We start from the raw sequence: 9,289 nt of genomic DNA on the forward strand, positions 1-9,289 counted from the left end.
TTTGATGGTAGAATGTTGAACTGGAAACAATTCTAAAACTAAATAAGCATTAACGTCAATAACAGATGAATGATTTAAATCGTGTAAGTCCAACCGTACTAAATAATGTGTATAATTTAACCACTCTGTGTTATTTATGATTGTGATGATAATAGTTTTACAATTAATTCAAAAACTGGGCGTGGTTTCTCAGACTGTCGCTATTCAATAAGTGCCGATGATCATGATATTATGTTGTAGCAGGAAGCCGCTTGAAAGGGCCCAAACAAGATCCATACTTAACCTTGCAAGTACAATTTGACTTACTTGGGCATGGTAATGATTGGACATTTTTTTGCTACGTTTTGTGTATTTTACACAGTACAAAGCACTCACAGGAAACAAATATTCAAAATTGTTAATTGTTTTACTTGTCTACAGTATGAAAGAGCTTAGTCTAGCTATACAAAGTTATAGCAATTAAAAAAAATTATCATTGTATCATCAGTATAAAACTACTTCCTACTTTAAAATATCGAAGATGGCGGCCAAACCACGTGACCAATCATAGCAAGCTTTGCGAATTTATAGTTAAAAATGAATCATTATTATGTGGCTTAATTCTTTGAAGTATAATATTATATAAATGTTCTTCCTAATCACACAATTGAGCGACTACACCCAGTGAAACATATGTTGGTATATTGTGGCTACATATCTATTATGTTCTACTAGTATGTTATGTCTCCCTCAATACGGACTGCGTATGAATATAGACTGGTGTGTATATGCTAGCGTGACTCTTCATAATATGTAAAATCTTTTCCTAAAAGTGCACATACTAATGATTCTTGTGAAATTATATGATGAATTAAAATTTCAGTGCCGTCCGTGTAATACCAATTGTCTCTGCCGCCCTGTGTGAATTTGCCAATATAAATGGAAGAGTCTAGCTTCCTGATGTTGTGTTACTTATTATGCAAATCATTGTTTTAACATACTGGCAGCAAATCAAATAAAGCTACCATGTGTACGTATCAGAATTGATTCAGATTTGTTTAGCTACTGACAGCGTCTCGGCAATAATAGTGTCAGTCATTTCACTCATTATTTTACATCTGTGTATATATTTTTGATAATAATAATAATTATGATTTAAACTGTACTTGTTTTGAGATTGGTACAAAAACGGAATGTCATGAGGCACTGATATTATAATACATTTGTTCGGGTAGGGGATGTTTGTTTGCTTCGTTTAATCATGGAACTATAGTTCCATGGTTTAATCATTCATTGTACTGGTCTGGAGGTCAATATGTGAGGGCTCACGTCTACCGTCCGCTGATATACTATAATTCTAACTGTGTCCCTCCAGTGTCCTTCTCCCGTTTTATTGTACACGTCCCTCTTCAAGACGAGTATAGTATTCCGAAGAGACATGTACAGTTACATTGGGGTGGAGTATTAGGGTTAGGATTTAGGTTATGAGTGGAGCCAGGCTATTCCTCTCAGATAGTTGAAACATGGAACTTACAAAATAATGTTTATGATAATAGTTTTAATTTATTTTCAAATGACGAGAGATAAGTGTGTTTGTTGACTGTGGTCCTGTGTAGTGGGTGTTAACTTGACTTGCATGTTCAGTGCTTTCAGAGGTACGCGTAAATACCTTCACGAGGAAGGTAACGTACCATCAGCCTGGGCTATAAACCTCTCCTATAAATAGACCCCAAGCCAATATTTCTTTCGTGTGTATACTCTTGACAATTCGACGTGCCAAGCAGAGCAAAGTCATAAAGCACTGACCTAATTATTTAAGACAGACCGGAAAGAAAGTCAGAAGTCTAACTGTGACACTGTGGACACATTTCCTGTGTCCAGTGGCGGCGGCACCGGAGAGGGGGGTCCCCCAAAAATGTTGCCCCCCCCAAAAGATCAATCTGAAACCCTTTATTTGTCACTTAAATCTACCGCTGTGTATGTCATCAAAATTTGTCCCTCAAAATGCAGGAAATAGCTTTAGGTAGATTGGTTATGTCTTTTAAGTACATACAAACCTAACATCATCAAACAAATCATTCACAAAAATTATGTACACCTCAAACATCAAAGCAGTCGGGCTGGTAGTTTTCAAGAAGAAATTGAACATATAATTTTGTATCAAAAATATTGGTGAATAGAAAAATATTGATACCCATCAAATATTAAAGCAATCGCACTTAAATTACTACGATTCATCAAAAATAGAAATGACAAAATTTGATCAAACGCCAACCAAGATACCCATATATAACTTATCAGAGTCAAGTAAATAGAAGAATTCGAAAATATCATTTTTACCACAAAAAATATTCGCTAAAGATAGAGAATTAACGATATCGCCATGAACAAATCTAATAAAGGTTCACCCAAGGTACACATATATCAAAGTAATTGGTAATTGGTTGGTAGTTGTCATTTTTTGCAAAAAATGACAAAAATATACGCCAAAATTAGAGAATGAAAGATATCGGCACGAAATAAACAAATCTGAAAAAAGTCAACCCAAGATTGGCGGAAGACAGACGGACGATGGACGGACCTATATGAACAGCTCCGCCCTGTTCCATTTTCTCATATCACACCATGTAACTATCACCAAGGTGAAAACCGTGACAAAAACAATCTGGTTGCTCGGTAAAATCACAAAGAGCTTTGGAGCCACAGCTGGAATACGACAAATATTTTGTTCATGTTGGTGGGGTCTATTAATCACAACGGGGCTTCTTAAAAATGATCTACTTTTAAGAACACCACAATATTTTTGCTAAAAATCTTTCGACTTAAATAGATTTGAATCAGACGTGTCCTCGAAGGACCATTTTGTCGAAAGTCAAATTGTCGATAAGTGTCGGTTAAGTGCCCAACTACCATCGGATGTAATACAAATTAATGAAATTATTATTGCCGGAGTAGAGCGTCAGAAAATCACAGCTTTTTATCAGGTCCTTGGCCGCTTCTCTTCATTGCGTCAAAAACGTGTTTGACTGGTGCTCTCAAACGCAACTCTCTCCCAATATTCTAGTAGTGGTGCGAATTAATACCATTCACAGTATATGTATTGATTTTATTAGTTAAAAATAGGAAATACAGCGTGAATGGAAATGAAGGGAACCTATAGATGTGTGAATTGTCTCTGAAATAATGCGCCATTTTTTCAGAGTCTCTAAAATCAACAAACCACGAACTATTACTAGTAAACTATTTCTTAGTTTTATTAATACAATAAATACATAGCAAAAATGATATCAATCTGTCCGGAAAAGGTCATCAACATTCATGGTCACCACGGACATATACATACCTGTATTTCTAAGGCCTATGGCACAACCTTTCAACGAATTCTCGGCGTAATTAAGTGTGAACATGGAGCTAAAGAAGCGCCATGGTGTGAACATGAAGGTAGAAGACCTCCATGGTGTGAATCAGGCGTCACCACGACCTGATAAAAAGCTGATTTTTCCTGCCTTAAGATCTCCAAAAATCGTTTTTTACACAACTGGCAATTACACGCAATATTTCCTCCTATTCTCACCATCCCTCCCTCCGAAGGTGTGACCTTACTAGAGGGTCCTGGGGCATGCTCCCCCTGACAAATATGAAATCTAGACCATCTGAAACGGTATTTCCTGCAATTTGAGAGCCAAATTTTGCTGATACAAAGGATTTCAGCTTGATTTGGGGCGGTTAGGAAACTCTCTCGGTTCTTTTGTTACAATACGTGTCTCGGTAAGCATTTAAAACAAAGGGCATACAGCTGAGGTGGCAACAGTCAGGGAAAAAAGGTGGCCGACTGTTTTTGATTCACAGACGGTATGTCAACAAACCAAACTATCGGAATTTTCATTTTTTTCGAAAACAGCAAAACCTCGAATATCACACGAAATTCGCACAGAAGTCGGTGAGGCTTCTACGTCGAACTTTCGGCTTAATTTGCTCTATTTCTTCAATTTAGTAGACACATATGGAAAGCGAACGAAGATAGCAACACAAGCGATGACGTCATAGTGGCTGGACATGCATTGAAATGACGTCAATGGGTAATTGGCATATCTAACAATAGAGTTTCCTAACCATTCTTCTAGTAACCGTGATGTTACAGAGCAGCTAAACCATTGTGTCCACTCACTTCAGTCAATTACTGTTACTCCAGCGCTATACCTCTGATAGGAGCGGGACTGCTCTGATATCGATTACTACGCATATATGTGTGTGTTTAAGCCATAAAGTCATAAAATGGGCTCACAATCTTCAAAGAATTCAGATAGACCACATCTTCTCATCGATGACGAACACAACGAAAACATACGTGCAGAATTCACCAAAATGGCAGAACAGTTAGAGTCGTCGTTTCATCTCCACGCTGGAGCTCATTACGTAAGTGCTGAATATTGGGAGCGGAAAGCGCGGTGGACATCGTATTTCACCGCCTCCGCGATGGGTGTTACGGGTGCATCAGGTGGTAGTCTCATGGCAAAAGCTGTCAGTACCAATCCAAAATTTCGTTCTCTCACTTTCGTAACTTTCGGGTGTAGTCTTTTGGCGACAGGCATTCAAGCCGTAGGTCGTTCCAACTTCAACCCGGACAAAATGTCTGACGAGCACCAGAAGGCTGCAGCTCAGTTGAAAACTCTCCGAAGACGTTTGGTAAAATGGAAACAGACACACGTATTGAATCCAACTGTACCTGTTGCGACATTGGACGAAGAGTTTGATGTCATTCTTCAAGAACGGGAACGGATTGAAGTTAATACATTGACATGCGAGTCGTGGACATATGCAAAGGCACTGAAACTACTGGACGATAGAGATAGCATGATGCGACAGCTGATTAACGATGGCGACTCAGCATTGATCTAAATGTCAAATGCGCTCCTTAGTCCTGGTTAGTCACCGTCAATTGAGCTTGATCATGTCGGCTATCGATACTACATTAACGCCCGCATTGGCAGTGGGAGATTTTTCTTCTTTTTTAACATATTCGGAATTAATTCATGTTGGTTGTTTTAAACATTTTCACCAGTTATTTTATTTATAAGTTATAGAGGCACAGTTTTGGAAATAAATCTGAATCTGTACACCAAGTTTGAGTTTCCTGATTATGACAGACTCGTTTGATACGACATGGAGATAAAAATAGATTACCCCGCTTCCATGGTGAGTTGCGTGAATAAATTAAGAACGTTAGTCGTAATGTGACAATGTGGACAGGTAGTCTGTTCATTTGTCATTTTCATTGTATTTAATAAATTAACACTAGGTATTAACACTACTTCCAATATAATTTGTACCAGGGCCGTAACGACTAATCTATTTAGAGACGTAATGTCTTTTATTTACTAGGCCGAAATCGACCAATCTGTTTAAGGCCGTAACGTTCAAACCCAGAACCGTAACGATCAATCTATTTAGGGACGTAACGACTTTTATTTACTAGCTCTGTAATTAGTCCTCGGGCCCTGACCTTGAATAACTGCACCAATCACCAATGGAGCATTTGATTTGTTACCCGTAACCACAGTCCCTCTTATAGAGAGCCTGTGTTATAACTAAGACTGGGATTATTAGTCTTTGCCTATGTGGGGGGGGGGTAATATACATACATATAGGTAAGGCATCATATATTGTTATTATATATATATAATATATTGTTATATGTTAAGTTAATATGACCCTAGCAACCAGTTCAAAGCACGACATTTCTTTAAACTGTTTGGCCCATTTACATCACAGATAAACTGCCCATATCCTGCAGTATAGTATGTTGTCGAAATAGAGAATTGAATAACCTCGATAGACTTTGTCTTCCAAATGCCCCTAGTTCAGAAATTAGGTACTCATATGCACATCCATTGGCCCGAGAGTGCTGTGGGGGGGGGGGATTGAGAATAGGGTTTCACACTTATCTCAACCCTAACGAGCGTAAAGTTCAAGGCGCGTAAAACAAGGGACTATCAATCAAAGTAACAGGAAACAAATAAACGATATGAAGAAACTGCTTTTATTACACGTCACTGGAAAAGGTTACATGTACTCACGCACTAAAACAAGTATTAAGGCGTTTTATAGCCTCGATAGGATCAGCCACTGTAACAAATTTTAGCAGGCTTGGTGCTGATTGGTTCATAGTGCTATGGGCTATGATTGGCTAAAAAGAGAATAGCATTTAAAATGGCGTCTGCTATCGTTATTTGTGCTAGTTCTCTTCGAGTTGAACATGTAATAACGACGGTTGAATTGAATAAACACAATAACAATATAAGAAAGCACTGAAACACAATTGAATAATATTGAATCAATAATACAAACGAATATCACAGAAATAATTAGGGAAATAAAAGTGGATTGTTTTCCCCCTCATCGACAGGTGCCAGTGTCCCCAAGTACTAAATAAATACCTTTCTAGAAATTTCTTTGGCGATATGTCTGTCGTACTTCCTGTGGAGCAGTTTACTTCTAAACTGTCAGTGATAGAAAGGTATTTTAGAATACTAATTTTCATCTCGAAATGTATTTTCTGGTAAGTTTGGATAGATGAAGGGTTTATTTATGTTATTTTTCTTGGGTAATCAATGTACTAATTTGATGTAATCATATCTTCTTGTTTTAATTAATCAAGGAAAGCATCTTTTTTGTTTAGTAATAATTTAGCTTTCTCAAGTAAGTATGTAAGTTTAGTGTGCACCGTTGCTGCGCGTTTTGCATACCATCTGTCCATTTGATCCCCAGTTTCTGTATACTTCCCTCAACGATATGTTGGAGAGGGCATTGAGGAACGCAGTCGCAAGGGGTTAGGGAAGGGAGAGGATACCAGTGTCCCCAAAATGCTCTTCACCATGCGTCTTATAGCGTACTAGTATTATACTAGTACACACATACAGTGACATTACGCCCTCACACTGAATAATATATAGCACATTATAATACAGTAGTACACACATACAGTGGCATGATTGGTCAACACACTACGCCCTCACACTGAATAATATGGTATAGGAATGATCATTCTATTCGTAACATATTTGTATATTTTATAACTACTTCAAGTTCAGAACTCGGCTCTTCTCGCATCGCAATAACTGGAGTGCCTTTGAATGCTGTGTAATGAGTGTGTGTGTTAACACAACAGAACTATGAACTATTAAAGTTATAGTTTATTGTCCAAAATAGAACGTTGATAGACAAGATGAGTAGATGCTCTATGTGAATTCTTCTTGTGATGAGGGTACATGGAGTAACGTCGGATTGAACAGACGATAGCTGATGTGATGCAATGATTTAAATGTTAACATTATATTATTCATGATGTGACTATTCAAATGTGAACATGAATGTTAACATTATACTGTTTGTGATGTGATGATTTAAATGTTGACATTATAGTATTCATGACGTGATGATTTAAATGTCGTTTTAAGCTGTTCGTGATGTGATGATTTAAATATTAATATTACAGTATTTATTTAAATGTTAAAATTATAATATTCATGACGTGATGATCTAAATGTTAACATAATATTCATGATGTGATGATTTAAATGTTAATATCATATTCATCATGTGACGATTTAAATGTTGCTTCAAGCTGTTCGTGATGTGATGATTTAAATATTAATATTATATTATTTATGACGTGATGATTTAAATGTTTAAATAATATTCATGATGTGATGATTTAAATGTTAACATTATACTATTCGTGATGTGATGATTTAAATATTAGTAATATAATATTCATGATGTGACGATTTAAAAGTTGACATTATAAAGTTCATGATGTGCTGATTTAAATGTGAACATTATAATAGTCATGATGCGATGATTTAAATGTTGTCATAATATTCATGATGTGATGATTTAAATGTGAACATTATAATATTCATGATGCGATGATTTAAATGTTGACATAATATTCATGATGTGATGATTTGAATGTGAACATTATAATATTCATGATGTGATGATTTAAATGTGAACATTATAATATTCATGATGCGATGATTTAAATGTTAACATAATATTCATGATGTGATGGTTTAAATGTGAACATTATAATATTCATGATGTGATGATTTAAATGTTAACATTATAATATTCATGACGTGATGATTTAAATGTTAACATTATATATATTCATGATTTGATGGTTTAAATGTTGACATTATAATATTCATGATGCGATGATTTAAATGTTAACATTATAATATGCATGATGTGATAATTTAAATGTTAACATTATAATATTCATGATCTGATGATTCTAATGTTGACATTAAATATTCATAATGTGATTTTCATGTTAAGATAATAATATTGATGCAATTTAAAACATTATGTTCGCCATGTGATGATTTACATATTAACATAATACTTATGGAATATTATTATTAAGTGCTTTGATCTAACTATTATTCATTCTTAAGAATGCTTGTCCAAATATAATTAAGAAATAATTATTAACAAATAATTAATTAATTTTATTTGTTTAATGTGAAAACAATTTTGTATTCATAATTGGACATCCTTTAACAAGCTGCACGAGTGCTAAATCTATCTTATATATGTTGAATCACACCTTTTGCCCAGTGACCTGATTATCGGTTACCGTGGATACGGGTAAATATTGTATGCTCTCCAATCTCGTTGTGCAATTAGCCAGACCGTATATTTTCTGTAACTGTGTTCCCGTCATGCATGTTGACGACACACTCTGATGTGATTGCTGGGCTATTCGTGTCTCAATTTACCAGACACATTGATTACTAATAAAATAAAATGCATGCATTCCTGTGAGCCAGAACCTGAAATATGCAACATAAAACTTACGCATGGAAAACGCGGTGCTTCCTAAAACAAGCATTTGTAGATTACAATATATCTCAGCGCCTGACAACACCTTGGGGTAGTAATAGACGCATTCGATTTAGGATAGAAAAATGTATCACGTGATCACATGTTTTGTGTTATAAAAGTGTGATGTAACTAGTATTGTTGTTGTTATTTCATAAAATATATTTAATTATTTCACAAAAAATAAATAGTATTCGTCAGAATGTTATAGTATTTCTTGACAACCAAGTGCGCGTCATATAAATTTGAAGCCTATGTGTGCCATGACATGGGTTGGTTTGTTCCATTTACTTATCACATACATAGTACATATACGTGTCTTCTTTTTTGAAACACGTTCATTGAGTTATTGATGCACGACTCCTACCGAAGACAGCGTAAATGCGAGTCGGGTGGAATTTTACGGTAACAGACTCAGACA

The sequence above is a fragment of the Saccoglossus kowalevskii genome, chromosome 3 (assembly GCF_978046115.1).
Source record: "Saccoglossus kowalevskii chromosome 3, keSacKowa6.1, whole genome shotgun sequence".
Lineage (NCBI taxonomy): Eukaryota > Metazoa > Hemichordata > Enteropneusta > Harrimaniidae > Saccoglossus > Saccoglossus kowalevskii.